Below are 21,236 nucleotides of genomic sequence, written 5' to 3' on the forward strand. Positions count from 1 at the left end.
TGGAATTATTCCTCAACCTTTTAACCACAACACATGGCTTGCTTTTTCGTCTCCTGTAAAGTGTTTCATCAAATATATTCACCTCTTGCCTATATTTGGAAGGTTTATACTATGGTCTATTTATGTGAGACATTATCTTAGCCTTCTGCTTTCACTGAATATTGAATGCTGGTTCATATATATTAAGGAACAAATCGTGTTTCCTTGACTAACTTTTTATTTCCAATTCCTTGGCTTGCTTTCTACAATTGATGCTGAGGTTTCTAAGAATACTAAATACCTGTAAAGATACCAAAGTTTTCTCAAGCTGCTAAACAAAGGAGGAGGAGTTGACATGGTACCCTCCAGAGGTTGCTGGACTGCAGCTCTGAACATCTTTGACAACTGGCCTTCCTGGGTAAGGCTAATGGGAGTTGTTGTCCACAATAACTGGAAAATACCATGTTGATTACTCCAGGCATGGAGCATAGACACTGGCTAGCCCAGGACTGAAGGGCTTGCAGGGATTTGAGGAGTCTCTGGAGGCAACACTGGAAAGAAAAATATGTAGTAAACTTTATACACAAAGAAAAAAGGAGATCCTCCCCCCACCAATATACAATATACAGAAAGAGTCTATGAGGCCCATAAACAACGTAAAAAATTACTATTGCTATTTCCAATAACATTCACTGTACAGTGGTACCTTGGTTTGCAACCATAATCCGTAAACCAAAACAGGTTGTAACCCAAGACGCGCTTTTGCCAGTGGGGCCTCCCCACCCCCAAAAAGGGTTGTAATATAAAAAATGTTGTAATCCAAAAAAAGGGACACGCACTTCCAGGTTTGACGTGGTTGTAATCCAAAACAGTTGCAAACCAAGTTACCGCTGTGTATATATATTTGTGTGTGTGTGTACGTGTGTGTACGTGTGTGTATGTATATAAATATATCAATCCCACAATATTCTCATCTAAGATTCAGCTTCATAGGGGAATTCTGTATATTCAGTTCATTCAGTGGCCTTTTGACTACAATATGAGTCTCTCTCGCATGTGTTTTTATGTAGCATTGTTGCAATTTATATCATACAGTACACACTTTTATGCATTCCTGTTACTATAGATTGCATTGCTTTTTCCAGCAATAACATCCACTGTTTATTATATTCTTCACGGTCCCCATTGACTTTGTGTGTGGTATTTTTGAATAGCTAGTTTTATAAAAACGAGTAAACACTCTGTATGAAGATAGAAAAACTTCAGCTCCCATTGCCCTCCTAACTAAAGCACAAGTCCAGCAAAGAGTTACTCTTTCATCATGGTTACAGCTAAATCTTTGTAACACATGCAATAATGATTAGGAATGCTAGGCATATCTCATTAAAAGAAAAAGAAAAATCAAAGTCACACATCCTAACCATTGGACAAGCTTTATAAACATTCGGAGAAGCTTGGTAGTTATCTACTAGGAAGCTAAGATCACGCTCCTTTTTATCATTTTCATCATTCTACTGCCAAGATCACATTGCAATGCCTGCATGTCAAACGATGAAACACTGGGCAATATGGTGCCTCAGTGTTACGACTGCCAAGGGGGAAATTTCATCAACCTGCAACAGTTAGCCATCCCTCTCCTGGCCTTCCCTTTATTGTTCATCCCTTGGAACTAATGGAAACAGCACATGGTGCCATCATCACTTCCAAAGGAAGAAAAGAAAAGAAGCAAAGACAGTCATTAATAAAACAAACAAACAAAAAAGACAAAACAACAACAACCTAGCACCAGTCATTAGAGAAAATAAAAACTGGAGACTTGAAGGCTTTCTTTTCTCATTAGACAGCAGATCTGCAGAAAACTCAGAAAAATCTCAACTCCCCCTCTCTCCTGGAAGAAAACAGTTGATGGAGCAAACCATTTTTATGGATGTGAGTTGTATGGGGTGCAATCTTCAAAGAGGATCATGAGCAGCATGACTGCTGCTGCTGCTGCTAGAAACCTGAAGTCACATTGTGAATGTTATGCTGTTTTGCTTTCTTTCTTAATGTTAGTGGTTCAGATTTTCCCCCCCAGAATCATGGAATATGGGTGGGCAACAATGGGCTGTGAGTAGGACCTTGCTCTTCCCCATTTTACTTTATCTGCTGGAAATGACTGGTCTGAAGATGATAGCATGGTATTGGACCCTGGAGGCAGCTGATCGTAGATAGATAGCTGGATAGGCAGGTAAGTGCAGTAGGCAGGCAGGTACTTCTTTGCATCAGCCACTGGCCTTTGAAATGCGAGTTAGAAGAAACAATACATACTCAAACAACTAAACAGGTAAAATTGCTGAGCGAAATTAAAACACCAGTCACTGCAATCTGAGTAAAAATACAAGCGGAAGAACACTACTGAGAAACTAAAATTACCAAGCTCAATTAGAATTTTCAGATTAGCCACCTAATAAACTATAAGTAAGAATGGAGTACCAAGAGCAAAATGCTGATACATGAACAACAGTTCCAGCACTTCTCTTTCTCTCTATCTGGTATCTGAAGAAGTGTACATGCACATGAAAGCTTATTCCCAGAACAAACTTAGTTGATCTCCAAGGTGCTACTGGACAATTTTTTATTTTATTTATTTATTTTGGCTGCATCAGGCCAGCACGGCCATCTACCTGAATCACACTCTCTATGTATGTACACATCTGGTTTTGCAATGGGATTCTCTTACAATGACCTTCCAGCCAGTGGCATAGTGTGTATGTGGGGGGGGGGGGTACTAAGGGGGCCATTGTCCTGGGTGCATTTTTTGGAGGTGGCGCAACCAGGTGGCCCCACCATCAGAGCCTGGCTTTGGCATGTGAGGGAGCTGTTGAGGCAGATTCCTTGTATCCAACTGCAGCTCCACTCCCAGGTCAGTTCTGACCCGGGGGCGGAGTGGAGAGTTGGCAACAGAGAGCTGCTGCCCCTTTCCTCTACTGGGCTGTGGCAAGCTGCAGTGGGCTTCTTCCATGCCTTGCGCCCCTTGGGGATGCTCCCAGCGAATGCACCCAGGGCAGCAGAAGCATACGCTCCGCCACTGCATCCAGTACTGCTGAAGGAATTCCATTCAGTCATGCACATATATGATCAGTAGTGGTGCATTTGGTAGAATGGTGCCACCTTCTCAACACCTGTGTCACAGCTGTTTGCCTGGACTGGGGAAGCAGCAGGGAGGGACATGTAGCTGCACTTGCTGTATTATCAGACTGACAGCGGCTGTCCCACTTGTGCAACCATGTTGCATTGGCTTCACCATCACCCTACTTTTTATTCAGGAAGCAAGAGCAATAAAATAAAATGAAATTAAATTAAATGCTGCCCTACTTCACCATGCACTGCTACTGTATACAATGCACCCAAAGAGGCTGTGAATCATGGGTGACAATGACATTCAAGTATAAGCTAAAGGAAAAAGCATAAGGCATTGTATAATCATTCTATTAATTTCTCTTGATGTCATTGTGTAAGTATCGTCTCAAGGATACATTTAAGTGGGAAAAATCTTATAGCTGTGTTATAGAAATACTGTTTAGAAAGCTGATAACAATATACTTATGCCTGTATCTGCATCACCACCAACAACACAGCACATATTGAAATCAATGAATGCAGTGTGTGTGTGTGTGTTTGAGTATAACTCCTGTTATCTCTCCCCCTCTAGTTTTCAACCATTTCAAATTCTGACCTTATAATGGTAAATTTAAGGTTACCTCTTTTCATTGTGCTTTCAGGTATTAATTTCCAACCTGTTTCAACTTCAGATCCAGCTTCAGAGACAGAAACTCTTTTTCCTGAAGAACATAACAATGAAAACGACATGTTGAGAGAGACTCCATAGTACCAGATTGCTTTCAAAGCATCTTTCAACACTGTAAAGTGAGAATTTGCAAAGTAGTTTGATTCTACAACAAGTGGGTCAGGAGCAAACTCTGTTGAATTCATTGGGGCTTATCCCTGGTAAATGAAGTTAGGATTGCAGTCTAAGTCAGCCTCCTCCACCCTGATGCCCTCCAAATGTTTTGAATTACAAGGTCAGTCAAACATCTGGAGGATACCAAGTTTGGGATGTATATCTAAATGTTAGGCAATGTACACATATATTTAGGTGGCACAAATTATAACAGTTTATTTTGTGTTTATTTAGAAAAAGAGGGAGTAGATAGTCCAACTTCCATGCTGTGACCCTCCAGATGCCAGTGGTTTCCGACTCCCATCAGCCACAACCAGCATAGCTAATGGCCAGGGAAGATGGGAATTGAACAATATTTGGAGGGTCACATGTTCCCCATCCTGGCAGGATAATCAGGGAAAGGGTCAGATGAATCTTCCAGATCAGAATTCCATAGGCTGAGGACACTTCCAGACTTGCTACATTCAGATGGGATTCAGCCACAACCAGAAAATTCAGGCTGCAGAATTATTGGTGATTGGGAGGTCCTCTGCAACAAAACTACTTGCCCAAAAGTTTATATTTGTTGTGGTAAGGAAAGTGAAGGGAAAATGCATTGCAAAATTCATAACCTATGTTATGAAGCAACATAATCTAACCTCCTTGCAAACAAATCAGAAGGAATGCTAATTATATAGCCAACATCATCTAATAGCCCTATAAATAAATAAATATTTTCAGGACAAATACTTACTAAATAGCCAACATCATTTAATCTCTCTATAAACAAATCAGGATGAATGCTCAATAAACAGGTGACCTGGAAGCATTCTGGGTGCTATAGCTGAGGTACTCTGTCCTGCCTGCCAACAAACCATGCATTGGTGAGGCTCAGAGCAGGGCCTGCATTAAAGATCTGAGTAGGTGGGTAGGAACACATGGTTGGAGGTGAGCCTCAATATGTTGACACTAACTACTTAAGGCTTCAAAGATAATGGATGGCAATTTGAATTGCAAACAGACTCAGAAACAGACCAGAGACTGGCATTACTGTTCACCTTTAGACAATGTACACGTAATCTGAAATATTCCAGAAAGTGGGTCAAACAGCTTCCATCTGATGGCATATCTGCTTCTTACTTTGTAACCATATATTCACAGTTTTTTAAAAGTCAAAACCTTCCACATGGACTGGCTTACATGATGACTTGTAAAGTGTAAAAGGATGCACAAAGTGGTATCCATATTCAGACACTGAGCAAGGACCCATTATTTGGGTCTGATGAACAGAGAGAGACAGACAAAGACAGAAAAAGTTGTGGCCTCATCACCAGCTAGCTGTCTAGAGCATAAATGGTGGAACACCAAACCCAAAGTTCCTACGCATAGCATAAAGAATTATGTTTCAGCAACCCACTATGATATGTCTGCTAGGGATTTTTCAGATTGTCTGGAAACATCTGCTGTGTGCATAATTCTTTAACTATCTATCATCACCATCCTCTATTACAATTATACTTGAGGATGCTGTGAGTAATAAAAAGGGGAGCTTTTAAAAGTGAGCTCTCACTTTGATTGCTTATGGAGAGATGTGAGTTGAACACGGCTTGACCACAGGCTATAGGAAGAGCTCGAGCACAAGAAAAACCCAGTAGGACCAAATCAAAGGTCTATCTAATTCAGCATTCTGTCCCCACAGAGGTTAGACAGATGGGAAGTCCAGAAGTAGGAGGTCAGTACAATGTGCTCTTGCTATCATTCCCCAGCAACTGGCAGTCAAAGACAGGCTATCTTTGACCCTGTAAATAACATACAATCATTGTTAGTAGTAGCCACTGGGCACTTCAAGTGCCCTCCATCACTTCCATAATAGCCTTTCCTTTTTGTCTCCCTCCCCAATAGCTTTCACCATGTAAATGAACTGAAGTGGGATTTTAATCTGTGAGTATAATCAGTGAAAGGTTTCATTGCCCCACTCCCAAATGCTGAACAATTTTAATAATTGGCAATTCAACACAGGCACATTAAAATTAGGGGATCCTACACTTTACATTTTGGCATTCCTTAAGTGGGATCCATGAAGGATAAGGAGCCTGAAGTCAAGAGTGTGATCTTACGGTATTTCCATTTCAATGTCTTTATCCCTTAGGCTACCGAGAATAAATTCCCAAGTATGACAGATGGAAGGCAAGCTAGTCATACTGAATATATGTGTTTGATGATGTCAGCAATACAGATTATGGCTTCTATCCAGAATAAAAAAGTGTGATAAAGAGGTTCATTTACAAAGGGAATTCAAGCAAGACCTTCTCAAGTCCACAATCACCTTCTGTCTGAATTGCTTTTCAGTTATACCTAATGCAGTTCATACATTCTTGCTTATTAAGTCACACAGAAAGAGGGAGATATTTCCCCCCCTCTTTTCTCAAAGGGTGGTTAGTTGGAGGTGTAACTGTTGAGAAGGAGCTATTGGGACATTTAAACAAAGCTCAAGAATTCCTGGTCAAAGGTGTCATAAGTTAATGAAAATCACACAGTTGGACAAAATGACTTGGAAATGTGTCCTCGTCAATAGGTTGATAAAAGCCAGCCCTCAAGAGGCTGTTGATGGAATACCTTTTCAAATCACAAAATGTTGTGTTAGAGGCTTCATATTTCTTCTGCTGCTGTCAGCACCACCATTAATGTATTAATGTTCCCATTTTGATAATAGTGTATAGAAATTGTAAAAGGAATTTTGCAGGGATGAATGAATCAGTCTATCACACATCTGTGCAATTTTCAGTTTTAAAAAAGCAAACCCATCCCTTCCCATTTCTATATTAATCTGATTTTTTAAAACAACAACAACAACCCACACAAGCATTCACGTTTATATTTAAATAGGCATCCACACAAGCACTCACATTTAAATAGGCATTTTCCCCACCCCACCATATGCATTTCTAAACAAAAATCATCTCAAAATAATAGATTCTTAAAACATGTTGATACACTTTGTAACCAGGAACTGCATCACAACATTTGGAGAAATGTGATATGCTATGGACAGCTCCTTTCTGACCTACGCTTTATACTCAGAGTTGTAGTAAGATCAGCTTAATAATGATAATAATTACATTCCCACCCTTCACTATAAGGTCTCAGAATGACTTACAACAATGTAATAATAAAGTAATAGTCAGTTAAAACAATTTACAGTTTGTTAGTATTGGAACTCACAAACAGCAAATTGCTCAAGCGTCATTAGAATTTTGCTGCTTTAACCACAGTCCGATGTTTAGCTGAAACCCACTTTCCTGCACTTTTCACCTAATGGTTTTGGTTAAGTAATCACATTTCATTCCTTTAAACCTATTTCTGTGTTGCTTTGGCAGAGACTAGAGGAGTATTTTCTTTTTACCAAATAACCCATTGTTTAATAATAAATAACATTGGACACTCATTAAATATAATAATAAATAACACTGGACACTCATTAAATATTCACTGCCTTTAAAGCAAGAAATCAAGCATTTCTGAAGAAGACACCAAAATATATTGTATTCACTGGTATTCCTCCGAGTGATGGAAGACTCTGTCATCCATTGGAGGGCTCCATTTACAGAACAAAAGGGAAACAGATTCTGGCAATTTCCCCTCCAGCTAATGCCCCCCTTCTGCCCCCCCTTCTCCAGAGAGTTGGGGGACCTGTCAGAACTGTGTGGGAGATGACATGAGGGAGGGAAGTTAGCAAGATTTGTCTCCCCCTTCCTTTTAACGGAGGCTTCCCCTAGATAAAAGAGGCTTCTCTCAACACAGGAGACACTACCTGAGCTGGGCCTGTCATGAACTACACTGAAGAACATGACTCAGGGGCAGATTGATAGGGGCTGTGGAATAAATGTCTCCCATGTGCCTTGAGCCTACACTGGTGGAATAAGTGTTGACTCATCACACAGTTACAGACTCATTACTCAAGTTTTGAGTGGCTAGCAGCAGCTGTCTAGCAGAGCTCTAAAACAAAAAAAAAAGAAAGAAAAAAAGAAAGGACCTTCTTGGTGGCTGCTCCCAGACTCTGGAATTCTCTCCCTAGAGAAGCTAGACTGGCTCCCTCCTTGCTGTCCTTCTGCCTGCAGGTGAAGACCTTCTTGTTCCAACTGCTATTAATGAAAGGGCTGCTGCCACACTGTTTATATTGTACTCATTTGTATGTTCTAAACAGATTTTATATATGTATATAGGTTTGATTCTGTTAACATTTAATTGTTTTTAATTATTGATTTTCCTTTTCCTTTTCTTTTTACTGATTATTGTTTTTCTCTGTAAGCCATATTGAGTCCCATCAGGGGAAAAGTCAGAATATAAATAAATATTTAATAATAAAGTGAGGCCCCACTTACACTGTACATTTAAAGCACCGTCATGCCACTTTAAACAGTCACAAGATAGTCTTTGAAACTGAAGTTTGCTAAGGGAAATTGATTGGTTGTAAAATCAGTCTAGGAACTGAGCACCCCTTTCTGAAGTTTGTCTTCCTGGTATCTACCACCCACTGTAAACATTTCATGTTTTGACTGAATGAGGAACAAAGCCCCTCTTCCAGCCCCAGCTCTCCTTACATTTTTAGTCTTCTACTGGATTATAAGATCGAGGGTGAAATCCAAGACTGTAGGGGTGAGGAAATGATCTCCAATATAATTAGGAGCTGCTTCACTTCTGTGGTCTTCACGAGAATAAGTCACCATGATTCTGACAAGGTGAGAATTGGCTACCTTTCCTTCTTTTATTTGCTATCTGACATGCTGTCTCTTTCCCGCCAACTGGGAATGGCCTGCAGTTATTGCTTAGTAGTGAAGTAACACCTGAAAGAGCACCTCAGCATGTCTTTCCATAGCTTCTAAGAGGGCAAACAAGCCTTTAAGTGCCCTTACCAAACTCAGCCGTGGTGCTGTTCTTTTTCTTTAACAAACATTATGCACTGGCACAGCAAGTAAACATTTCCTATTAAGATAGCTGAGAGGAATAAGCCAGCAATCAGTGAACCACACACAAACATTGTGTTGTCTATTGCATTTAGAAGAGCAATGCAGCTTCTCAGTCTTAGAGCAATAGTAGCTCTGAGGAAGTTACGGATCCACTCCCCAGTCCTTCTGGAATAAATCTGTCAACACTTGAATCTGAACTCAATCCCCTGAACCTCAAGGAGGTGCCTCTGCCATTGGGCTCTGATTAAAGGATCTCAGTGGATCAGTAAAGCCTTCCAGAGTTTTCTCCAAAAACGTTTCTGCAGCTCAAAACCCTGTTGCATAGAAGGAACCAGTGATTGCATAAATTGGCACTGGACCTTTAACTATCCAGACATAGGACAGCACTTTGGTATTAACTTTCTAAGCCAGGCTATAAGATCCATGACTGTCAAAATGTTCCTTCTATCTCAGCTTCAGGGTTGCTAACTATGCTCCTGGGCCCTAGTTCCTGAACTCAGTACCTCTGTCCTAGCCTTGCCTCATTACTAAAAGAGGCTTTGAAACCCTGGGACTACTCATTTCCATATTGTTTTGGCCTCCCTGCAGTTGTGGAAATTCAAATTTATTTGATTGAATGCTGAATATATTGATATGCGAAAGATAGGAGTCTCTCTCTCTCATGCGCGCACAGACACACACACTCTTCAGAATGGTAATATAACTAGAAACTTGGGGTGCTATCCAGTGTTAGTCATATACAGATTAGGTTTATTGAAATCAATTTACTTAAGTAATTGAGTTCAATGGTTCTATTCTGAGTACAGTAATACCTCGAGTTGAATGTGCTTCTGGTTGAGCGCATTCGAGTTGCACTCTGTGGCAACCCAGAAGTAATGGAGTGCGTTACTTCTGGGTTTCACCACTCGCACATGTGCAGACGCTCAAAATGACATCATGCGCATGCGTAGAAGCAGCGAAATGCGACCCGCGCACATGCAGACGCACCGTCGCGTCTTGCATTCTATTCGGGATGCGAACGGGGCTCCGGAACAGATCTTGTTCATATCCCGAGGTACCACTGTACAACTTTGCTGAATATTACCTTTTTCAATTGTCCACACCTGCCTTATCTGTAAATACTTCTGTATTTTTACATATAAAAACCATACCTAATTTCTTTTTGTTAATAGGCTTCCAAATATTAGCCCTGAAAGTGTTGGAATGTTAAATTTTGAACAGATCTTGTGGCAGAACTCTGAAAGCAGTGGTTCAAAATGACACCAGGGGAAGCTGATGCTGCTCTTGGAGATTTTGATTAAAGAATCAGATTCAATTTTTAGAAACTTATGTGTCTTGGTGTGTATAACTCACAGAAGTTGAAACAGCAAGAAGATAAACTGGAGAGCTCAATCGCTCTGTGATATCTTATCATAGCCAGCAGCATTATTAATGTCCCTCAAATTAAGTGATTTAGGAAACCTACAATTGCATTTCAGCTGGAAAATTTGACCAAAGAAATCAGACTTCTCAAGGACCCTTGAGTGCCTTTGAATATTATTGCTATCTATCAACTTTCTGACAGTTTGCATATTAGTGTCAAATTTTAGTTACCAAGAGCATCACATTTTAAAATCTGAAAGACACTATGGTTTCTATTTCTTTTGATGGACAGGATCTTAGCAAGGATATTTCTACCTCAACACAAAAAATGTTTTCTACCTTTTTTTAAAAGAAGAAGAAGCAGCAGCAGCAGCAATATCCTAAGTCCAGCCATGCTTCATTTTTTGTAGCAGTGTGGTCGAAGAGGGTAGACTGTCAGTCATGGATATAAGAAACCGAGTTTCATATCTCATAAGCACAGTGACCCATAACAGATATTGGCAAATGACTATCCATTAATTTGGACATTTACACCATACCCTTGAAATAACTTTCACAAAGTGGCTTGCAACAAAATAAAACTCACAAAATTAATGCAGTAATAAGACAATCAAGCAGCAGATAAGATCAGTATATCAACCGTTAAGAATAAAATGTCTTTGGGACCACAGGTCCCAAAACCCTGAGCAACAAGTCTAGACAATCCCTTTTCATCACAATAGTGACTCGAGGTACTCACCAGGAACCCAGGAGGGCATTAAATTTTAGTCAATTTACATGACATAATTAATTTAGGACTACACCAAATAAGACTTAGTAGCATACAACCCACTGAAATTAATAGACATGACACTATTTCAATGAATCTCCTCCAAGTAGAAATTAGATGGGTGCAACTTTCCATTTGTAAATCTATGTTCCCACAATATTCTGCCACTGTGACCACCCTGCCTAATTATTCAGTGCCACTCAATATAAAATTCTTGTCCCATTGAATTAGTATGGTGTAGTGAATTAGTATGGTTATGTCCATGAGCCGAACATTCCATAGATGACAAACTGCTGTACCTACTTTACCACTGTTGGATGGATGGATAGGTAAGTACCATAAAGAGGGCCAATGAAGGAATGGCTTGGATTCTTATAGCTCTTTTGGCCCTGCCACATTTGCCAGCTTGTGTACAGATGAAACATGACTTCCACATGGTTTCAGATGCCCCTCCAGCATGGACACAAGTCCATCCCGACCTGATGCTCTTGCTTAACTGACTACTGACAACTTTGTTGAGCAAACTGAATAAAGGAAACCACCAAGGTTGAAAAGGAGGACTTGCTATAGGTTATTTGTTTTCTACAATGTACTTCTAGGTGCCAGTAACTTGACACTGTCTACAAATAACTATTGGGGGTTTCAAAATGAAAGAGCAAGTGTCAGAATAACCTGTATCAGTACTGCAAGCAACACGCATATATTTAATACCAAATTGTGCAACTCTTAAAAGTGATCTACAGATGTCTCTGTCCAGTTGGAAAATATTGGCTCTCGGTCTTTAACCAGTTTATTGCTAGCTTGGAAAATTACTGGCAATGGACTCATCTGTCTCCTTCTGTCGGAGAAGGTCTATTTATAATTACGGACTCATGGCCTTTAGTGGATGAAATATTCATGTAAACTCAACTGCCAAACTGCACTTAACAACACTGTAAACTGCAAGCATTACCATATTAAAAGTGATTCAGCAACGCGCCCCATGCCAACTTCATAAAACTATCACTTTCAATGTTGTTTAGGAACACTAATTCTAACAACTCTTCAACAGAAAGACCACCAAAATATGTTTATTCATCCTGATATATTTGGTGACACTAGAGTTTAAATGGGAAAGAAAAGGTTGACGCCAAGCATATCACTTCCAAGTCATGAAAAGCAATAAGGGGAAAGCTGTTCTATATGGGGAGGACATCCCTCTCTTCAATTGCCCCTCAATGTAATACTTTATCTTCTTTGTTTATTTTTGAAGAGTTCTCTACTTGGCAGACATATGATAAGAATCGCTTGCCATTTTCTATGCACAATAAATTTAGACAATGTGGATCATCCAGGAGATATATCTACAATGTGTTGTTTACACGAAGCATTCATAAATCTGTATTTAGTCCACATGTCAACTGTCAAGATCTGCTATCTCTCTGAAAACCAACTAGGTATAGAGAAAATGGGTGAAAAGAGTGACATATCTGATGCCAGCTGAGCCTGTAGTGGAGGCATGTAAATAAGGATGAATGGCGCACTGACCCAGCAACCTTAGTCTGCCCTCAACCAGCACCTACCTGCTTACTTATGTCCAGCTCAGGGGGTGGCTTTGGCTGTTAGGTTCCTCCTCCTTAGTCTTGATGTTTCCCTTGTAGAAATAATTCGGGAGGTGGATGGAAACAAAACCAGAAATAGTCGGCTCTTCTTGTCATTGGCTCTTGGCTCTGTCTCTCACTGGCTCTGGCTCCACCTACTCTTGGCCTCTCTGGCTTCTGCCCTACCAGACCCAATGGTCACCAACCACCGGTGTGTGCTCTATCCTGGGTTCTTTGTGTCAAGCAATACTGCCTTGCAGATTCAGGCTGTCATCCTACATAACCAAGGCTAGGGAAACTTTATTCAGCCTGCGGCTCACAATATCATGTTCAAAACATTGGAATGGTTTTTGAACCTCCAGAATTACCATTTTTTGCTACCGTATCCAACAGTGGGATTTGTTTCTGAAGGTCCTTGTGATTTTTATTTTTTGTCAAGGAGCTGCACAATTGAATTATTGTGCAGGCGTAGAGGCAGCTTGCACCATAGGGAAGGTTGATAGCTTTGTGTGTTATCCCAGGTCCCAGTTCAATCCCCAGCATATTGAAATAGGACTGGGAGAGATCCCTGTCTGTAACGCTGGATAGGCGCTGCTGGTTAGTGTAAATAATACTGGGCTAGATGCAGAGCCATAGCTAGGTGATCTTGTGCCCCTGGCAGAACCGTCCAGACTGTGCCACCTAGCCATGGACAAATTAGCTCTTCTTTGTGCCTCTCCTCCAACCCGACCCCCAATTCAATTCACCCTCTATTTAAAACCATTTCTTATGAGGCAATAATCAATATTTATATTTATGGACATATTTTTAGCTGATTTTGCACACAAACCCCCAATCTCCTGTGCCTGGCGGGGGCCCACCTCAACACCCCCTAGCTACATCCCTGGTTAGATGGACCCAGTTTGTCTCTGAATACCTGTTGCTCTGGATGGCTACTGTGGTGCTCAGACCCTGCTTTTGGGTCTCCAACATTTCTGGTGCCTGTATAAAACTTTATTGCTTAGGCAAGCCTATTCAGGCACATAGGTGCTGATGTTTTAATCTCTTTTTAGTCTACTGTTAATTTTAATTATCTTTTAAACATATTAGTTATTTGTTTAAACCTTTCTTATTGACAATTTTAATATTTGTGGTAAATAGGTTATGTTAATTAATTAAAAAACCACACACAGAGACACAAAAAAATTTCTGGGGAACACATGGGGAGGAGCTGGATGTGGGCACCCCGCAGGTATGTTTGGCCATTGTGAGAATAAGATGCTGGACTAGATGGGCCTTTGGCATCATCCAGCAGGGCTTTCTTTACATTGTTAACCTCAAAAGGAGACACTAGGGATTGAACCTTGACCTTTGATATCCAGTGCGTGCACTCTAACACTGAGTTTTTGCAGCATGGACTGGATATGGGTGCAAGTATATTTTCCATTGTGCAGCTAATAGCAGCTTGAGGAGAGATAATTCACAATGGTGAGTAAGCATCAAGAAAAAATTAGATTGTCTTCTCACTATATAGTGGTGGATTTTGGGGCTTTCAGATTTCAGTGTTCCCCCATGCAATGCCAAAATTCAGCAACCCTCACCTCTTGCCTTCCAGTCCACATCATTGTTGTGGTATACCCTGTGGCACCCTCTTGGCTTGGCTGGTGAACCTGTTGTGCTCCCCTAAATCTGCCTCTGTCCTCTACTTCAGATTACATATAAATCAGGGATTCTCATGGCTGCCTTTGGAATAAGTAAATTAAATGTACTGTTTCACTGGGCCCATAGTTCTTGCCCTGTTTTTGGTGCTACTGTTAAAACTTCTATGCTTTGTTTTGGGGTGCATTGCCCTTGTGCACTGTTGATGTCCATATGCGCAGGCATAATCAGAAACTTTTTCTCCAGGGTTGTTGCTTGAGTTTATTATTTCTGTGTGATGCAAGACCACTTCCAGCATCAAAGTTGTATGCCAAATAATTCCTTTGAGTGTCATCATGACTTTAATTTAATCACAGCAGTAATTGATTCGGATAGTAATCTTCATGTTCTTATCACTTAGCTGTTTTGGAGAAGCTCAGAAGGAACCCTTCCTGGCTTGTGACAATGAAACAAAAACACGCTCTGCTCTTAAATACCACATTCTGTTTCAGATGTTCCTGTGTTATTGGCATATTATGAGGCTCTGGAGTTGACTGCAGATGGCATTAAAAGTTGCCAAAAACCCATGACAATGAAAAAGAACCCAAGTTCAAAACTTTAAATGAACCTGCTCTGTTGTTCCATAAAGTTAGTTCGTGCAGCAGGGTCAAAAAGCTATAGCATTCCCACAGAAAAGTATTTTCATGTGATGGAGAACCGCTATCCATGATGAAAGATTTTGAGAACAAGCCTATCTTTTGATAATTGCAGTTCATGAAAATGGCAAAAATAGCAAAAAGAAAATAGAAACATATTTCAGATGCTGTTTATCTATAAATCTATAAATCTGTACTTACATATTTAGTTTGCATGCCAGCTGTCACTTTATGCTGAATCTCCAAAAATACAGGTGAATTGTGCATTGTGCATTGTGGAGAACAATGCAGTTATATTGATCCATCTATTAAAAAAATAATGTATTGCCCACCTTGCCTAGCAAGGACTGAAGAACAGGTCCCTCTGGCAAAACAATAATAGTTGTAAAAATAGTACTGAAATTTGGGAGGCTTCATACCATCTGAAGGGGTGACCATGCCTGTAAATTATATCTCTCTCTGTGTGTGATATAGAAAGACATTTCCTTTTTTAAAAAAATCCTGATCAAAATCTATAGGTGACTTGCACAAAAATCACCCAAAATATGTCTGTCTGCAATATGGCAGGCTTAATCCACTCTGGGGTGGCTCCTATATCTGCAAATTTCACCCACTTCTGTCAATAAGAGAAAAAGCTATTGCCATTATTGAGTCCCTGTATTAGTAAACAATGGAAACAGATCTTCATTTTTAATGAAGCTGATTCAGACTCAAAATACAAGTTTAACCAACAGATGTCAGAACTCAGAAACTGATTGAACATTCTATGGCCTTTTAAATGTGTAATGGTAAGGCTGCTTGTTTGAGAATGAATTTTTACCTGATGACCTGATTGCACTTGGGGTAAAGGTAAAAGGTAAAGGGACCCCTGACCATTAGGTTCAGTCGTGACCGACTCTGGGGTTGTGGCGCTCATCTCACTTTATTGGCTGTGGGAGCCAGTGTACAGCTTCCGGGTCATGTGGCCAGCATGACTAAGCCGCTTCTGGTGAACCAGAGCAGCACACGGAAACGCCGTTTACCTTCCCGCTGGAGCAGTACCTATTTTTCTACTTGCACTTTGACGTGCTTTTGAATTGCTAGGTTGGCAGGAGCAGGGACCGAGCAACGGGAGCTCACCCCGTTGCAGGACTCAAACCGCGGCCTTCTGATCGGGAAGTCCTAGGCTCTGTGGCTTAACCCACAGCGCCACCTGCACTTGGGGTAGGAATGGATAAACTTGTCAATTTCCGTTTCTCTGAGTTTCTAGTTTTTCTAAGCTTATGATCAGTTAATCACAATCCCACATCAGTTTGTGATTTATTTATTTTTAGAAAAAGATGTTTTCATAAAAATTCATCAGCATTTTATTGCACATTTTACTACACAGTTTTCCCCAATATAATGTATGTTTTGTATTGTATTTTCATCAATATGTGTGTTTTTATGCACACTTCTTCCTAATATAGACAGTTCTTGTTTGGAGCACCGTATCACAATATTTTCCAAGAAGTGCAGATTTTGAAGGACAGCAGGCATTGTGGTTTGTTTGTGGTTTTGGGAAGTGCAAGAGTTAATTAACTAGGTCACAATTTAGGCAGGGCCATAAAATGACTAAGCAGGGTAAGATGATCACCCAGAGGAACCTTTATAGTGACAGGGCATTGCCAAGACTTACCCCTCAGTGCAATAGGAGCCATGGGTAGTGGTGGTGAAGAAACATATTAGAAGCCTAACCAGAGTACACAGCCAAAGTTGTGGAGGTTGGGAAAAATGATTTGGTAGGTCTTCTCTCAACACCTGAAAAGTGACACATACTACTCAGGTCACATCCTACTCCTACAGATGTATTATTTGAGTGTTGCACAATGCTATATTTACTTAGGATCACAATTGCACTTTTTGGCCATGTCAACAACATCCCACCAGCTTCCTTAATCAATTAAATATTCCATGTGGACATCTGTAAATCAGCACAAGGGCATCATTCCCTTCCAGTGGCCACATGCCAGTGAAGCAGGAGCAAAAGTGAGTGGAGCAACCAATGGTAAATTTCACTTTTGTACAGTAGGTTAGCTTCTACGCCCCTCACACAATTCTCTTTAGTCTCCATCCAGGCAAGCAAGAAGCATCATCATAGTTCAAGGTTTAGCCAGGCAAAAACACTCCAGGAGTATGTGAAACAAGGTCAGTGAGTGGTGTGGTCTGTGAAGAGGGGGTGTAGCTGGGGGGGGGAGTAGCCTGAGGAGAGTCCCAACAGTCAGTTAAACAAGAATGGGGAGATACATTTGGCCCCCAGGCCTGAAATCCCCCATACCTGAACTTGGTCATGCTTAAAGGCTCCAGTTGATCCGGGCACCCAGTTGTACAGGTATTCCCCCCCACACTTTGGGCAATGTCTTCCCTACACTGCACTGCCAGACACCTGAAAAATGCATGTATCCCTTCTGGCTTGGGACAGAGCTAGGTTGACTCATACATATGTGAAGAGAAGATTGACCAATATATCCATCACTAGTGATAAGCATAGGGACGCGGGTGGCGCTGTGGGTTAAACCACGGAGCCTAGGACTTGCCAATCAGAAGGCTGGCGGTTCGAATCCCCGCAACGGGGTGAGCTCCCGTTGCTTGGTCCCTGCTCCTGCCAACCTAGCAGTTCGAAAGCACATCAAAGTGCAAGTAGATAAATAAGTACCACTCCGGTGGGAAGGTAAACGGCGTTTCTGTGCGCTGCTCTGGTTCGCCAGAAGCGGCTTAGTCATGCTGGCCACATGACCCAGAAGCTGTACGCCGGCTGCCTCGGCCAATAATGTGAGATGAGCGCCGCAACCCCAGAGTCGGTCACGACTGGACCTAATGGTCAGGGGTCCCTTTACTTTTCCCTTTAGTGATGAGCATAAGTGCATAGGTGAGTTATGTACTTATGGTGAGTTAGACTATTGGCAATGTATAATTCTTAAAATGGCTCTCCGTGGATTGAAGGAGGGGTCTAACCTAGCCCTATCTTCAGATTCAGCCTGAGACTTTCCTGCATGCAAGGAAAGTGCTCTACAACCCCCATGTTGAAAAGAGTGATATATGCCAGGTGACTAAGTAGTTTTTGCATCAACGTATCATTCTGGACTTCAGGCAGAATCAAACTTGCACCTGGGACAAAGCTGAAATCAGTCTCCCCTCCTCCTCAAAGTGGGATCAGTCAAAATAGTAACATCCCTTTGTCTCAACAGGGTGACTGTGACAAAATCTGAGAACTCTTTCTCTACTTATACCTAGCTGTCTAAGCTGCCAATTAAGTGAAGGGTAAAATAAATGAAGGAGGAAAAAAAGAATTGTAGATATTTCTGAAGTGTTGGCGAAACGGCTTTCATTTGTTTGAGTTCACCAGAGGGTGCTAAGCATGATTCAATACCTCAGCTCAAATGCCCTGTAAAATGGCCTCGTCATCTCCCTCCATTACAGACTGTGAAATGGAGTCCTAGATTTTCCTAAGCTACTCTTGAAATTGTTCCAATCTTCTTTAGGACATATGTCAAATAGCATATTCAACCTCTGCCCAGAGCAGTGGGAGATTGAACTCATTACATACAGTATTGCTATATCCTCTGATCCTTTTAAGGTATTCATAGCCAAATAGATCAAAAACTGAATGCACATTCTCTCTCTCTTGGTCTGATTTGATCCTTGACAGCAAACAGTTATATTATGTGGACTGCCAACTAACCAGGATTTCTGTAGTCTAACCAGCTGAAATAAATACTATAATATTGAGTTGTGGGTGATGCAATCAGAATACTTAATCAGAATGAGAGCAGGGGGTTCCCTCTCCTTTAATGAGACAGGATTCGAAGGGGGAAACCCCCCACCTTAAGCAATATTATTGTTGTTATAATCAAGAAAAGCATGGCTGCTGGCTAGCAAAGAAAGAAGATCTATTACTTCTGCTTGGATAGCTCAGTTGGTTAGAGCATGATGCTGATAATGCCAAAGTTGCAGGTTTGATCCTTGCATGGGACAACTGCATATTCTTGCATTGCAGGGGATTGGACTAGATGATCCTCAGGGTCCCTTCCAACTCTGCAATTCTATTATTCTCCCAGGGCCTTTTAACTGGAGTTGCTGGGGACTGAAGCTGGGACCTTCTGTTTGCTAAGCAGATGCTCTGTCACTGAGCTATGGCCCCTTCCATAACCATGCCCCAAATTATTATTATTTCATTACATTTACACCCTACCATTCAAGGTGGGTTTATTCCATTTTATTCTCCAAACAACTCTATGTGTTAGATTGAGAATGTGTTTATTCTCCAAACAACTCTATGTGTTAGATTGAGACCCAAGTCACTTAATGAACACCATGACTGAGCATATTCAAATCACCGTTGTTCTGGTTATAGTCTGACATTCCAACACAGCACATTGAGATAAATATTTTGTGCTCAGGGAACGCTATAGGCTTCTGGGAAACAGGATAGGGGGACATTGACAAATCTTGGGCTACAGATGTCCTATTCTCCACAAGATTGGACCAACAAATATGGGCAATGTTCGTGCTAACCGACACTATCTGAATCCCCAAAACAATGAAGAAGAAGAAGAAGAAGAAGAAGAAGAAGAAGAAGAAGAAGAAGAAGACTAGTAGTAGTAGTAGTAGTAGTAGTAGTAGTAGTAGTAGTAGTTGTTTGGATTTGATATCCCGCCTTTCACTCCCCTTCAGGAGTCTCAAAGCGGCTAACATTCTCCTTTCCCTTCCTCCCCCACAACAAACACTCTGTGAGGTGAGGGGGGCTGAGAGACTTCAGAGAAGTGTGACTGGCCCAAGGTCACCCAGCAGCTGCATGTGGAGGAGCGGAGACGCGAACCCGGTTCCCCAGATTAGGAGACTACTGCTACACCACACTGATTAGGAGACTACCACTACACCACACTGGCTCTCTGAAAAACTGGCCTTTGGAACTGCAGCTTCAATTTAAATACTTTCTTGTTTACACCCATCAAGTTGTGTTTTGTAAGTTTTATGATGGCAGTAACACTCTTTCATGAAGTATTTCAAACCCTCTATTCATGGGGTTAGGTCCATCTCTCATTTTGTAATGTGACGGTTGGGACACATTGTAAATAAAATGATTCTGATTTGTGTGATTTACACAGTATAATCTGGATTTTGCAAATTTGTCTTTCCCAGTGTCGATATGAATCATATCACAAGGTGAGTGTGTGTACATTAACAGCATTGCTACATTAAACTCACTGATACTGCAAGAAGATTCAGATGAATGAATGTGTTTGTCCCTGAGACATTCTGCTGATCAACTACTTCGGTTTAAAGCTCTCTAGCTGTCGGATTTGCTTCCCTAGTTTTCTGAAAACAGAAAGACACTCTGGAAAGAAACTTAAGGAGAAATAAACATTTAGAGAGAAAGAAAACAATGAGATTTGACTGAATTTAATTATATATATGGAAGCTGCCAGATTAATAGAAATGGTATGTTCTTCTTGTTGTAGGGGAAGGGGGCATAGCTAAGAGGTACAGCATCTACCTTGCGTGCAGATTGTCTCTGGTCCAATCCCTGGCATCTCAATGAGTGGGTAGAAGAGAGCCCCTTCTCGAATCCTGGAGAGCTGCTACCAGTCGGTATAGATTTTACTGAGCTAGGCAGATCAGTTGGTTTGACCTGGTCTAAGGTAGGATTGGCAAAAACGGCACTACCAATGTGGGCTGCCATACGTCCAGATTTTCCCAGACATATCTGAAATACTGCTGTCTGCAGCAGTATTCGGACATATCAGACAAATGTCCGGGAAAATCTAGATGTATGGCAGCCCATATCGGTAGTACCATTTTTGCCACACACCCCCCCCCAAATAGCTCAAAAATGGCAAAGTTTTCTTTTGCAAATTTGCTAGAAAAGCTCAACAGCTTTGGGCAAAAATAAAAGCTCAACAACTTTTCTGTCCAAACTTTCACAGTTTGAAATATGGCAACCCTATCTACAGCAGCTTCCGATGAAGCCCACAGGTGACATCCAACGATGTCCCTTTGCAGCAGAATAGACTTCTACTTCCTCTCCTCCCTCTGAAGCCCTCTGTTCAATGGCTTAGTTAGGAAGACATGAAGAAATGATGCTTTGGTTGATTAGGCCTCCCCTGGGATTTCATACTCCTTCCTCTCTCCTTTTTTCTCCTCCCCTTCTTTGTATGCTTCAGTTCCCTCCCTCTGTCCCTAGTTTGCAATAAGGATAAGTAGGAATGGAGGAGGAGTGTGTTTTAAATGGATTTATATATGGAATGTGAAAGTTCTGACCTAATCTAGTTTGACTGCATAGGACTACCTCTTTCATTGTGTGCCTACTAAAGTCCAAACTGCTCATGCACCACTTTTTTAAAAAGTCCAATTTTATGCAAAATTATA

The 21,236-nt window shown here is 41.1% G+C and overlaps 1 long non-coding RNA gene across 1 annotated transcript in view; it reads right to left on the bottom strand.

Annotated features, from left to right (window-relative positions):
* Positions 1 to 291: 291 nt before the first annotated feature.
* LOC309334112 overlaps positions 292 to 21,236 on the bottom strand; it is a 200,011-nt gene continuing 179,066 nt past the window's right edge. Inside the window, exons 3-4 of the long non-coding RNA XR_014152887.1 lie at positions 3,720 to 3,800; positions 292 to 530 (exon numbers count right to left, since the gene is read on the bottom strand). This is a non-coding gene — a long non-coding RNA (uncharacterized lncRNA). The remainder of the gene's footprint in view (positions 531 to 3,719; positions 3,801 to 21,236) is intronic.

This window comes from Podarcis erhardii (assembly GCF_964252035.2).
Source record: "Podarcis erhardii genome assembly, chromosome: Z".
In the NCBI taxonomy this organism is placed as follows: Eukaryota; Metazoa; Chordata; class Lepidosauria; order Squamata; family Lacertidae; genus Podarcis; species Podarcis erhardii.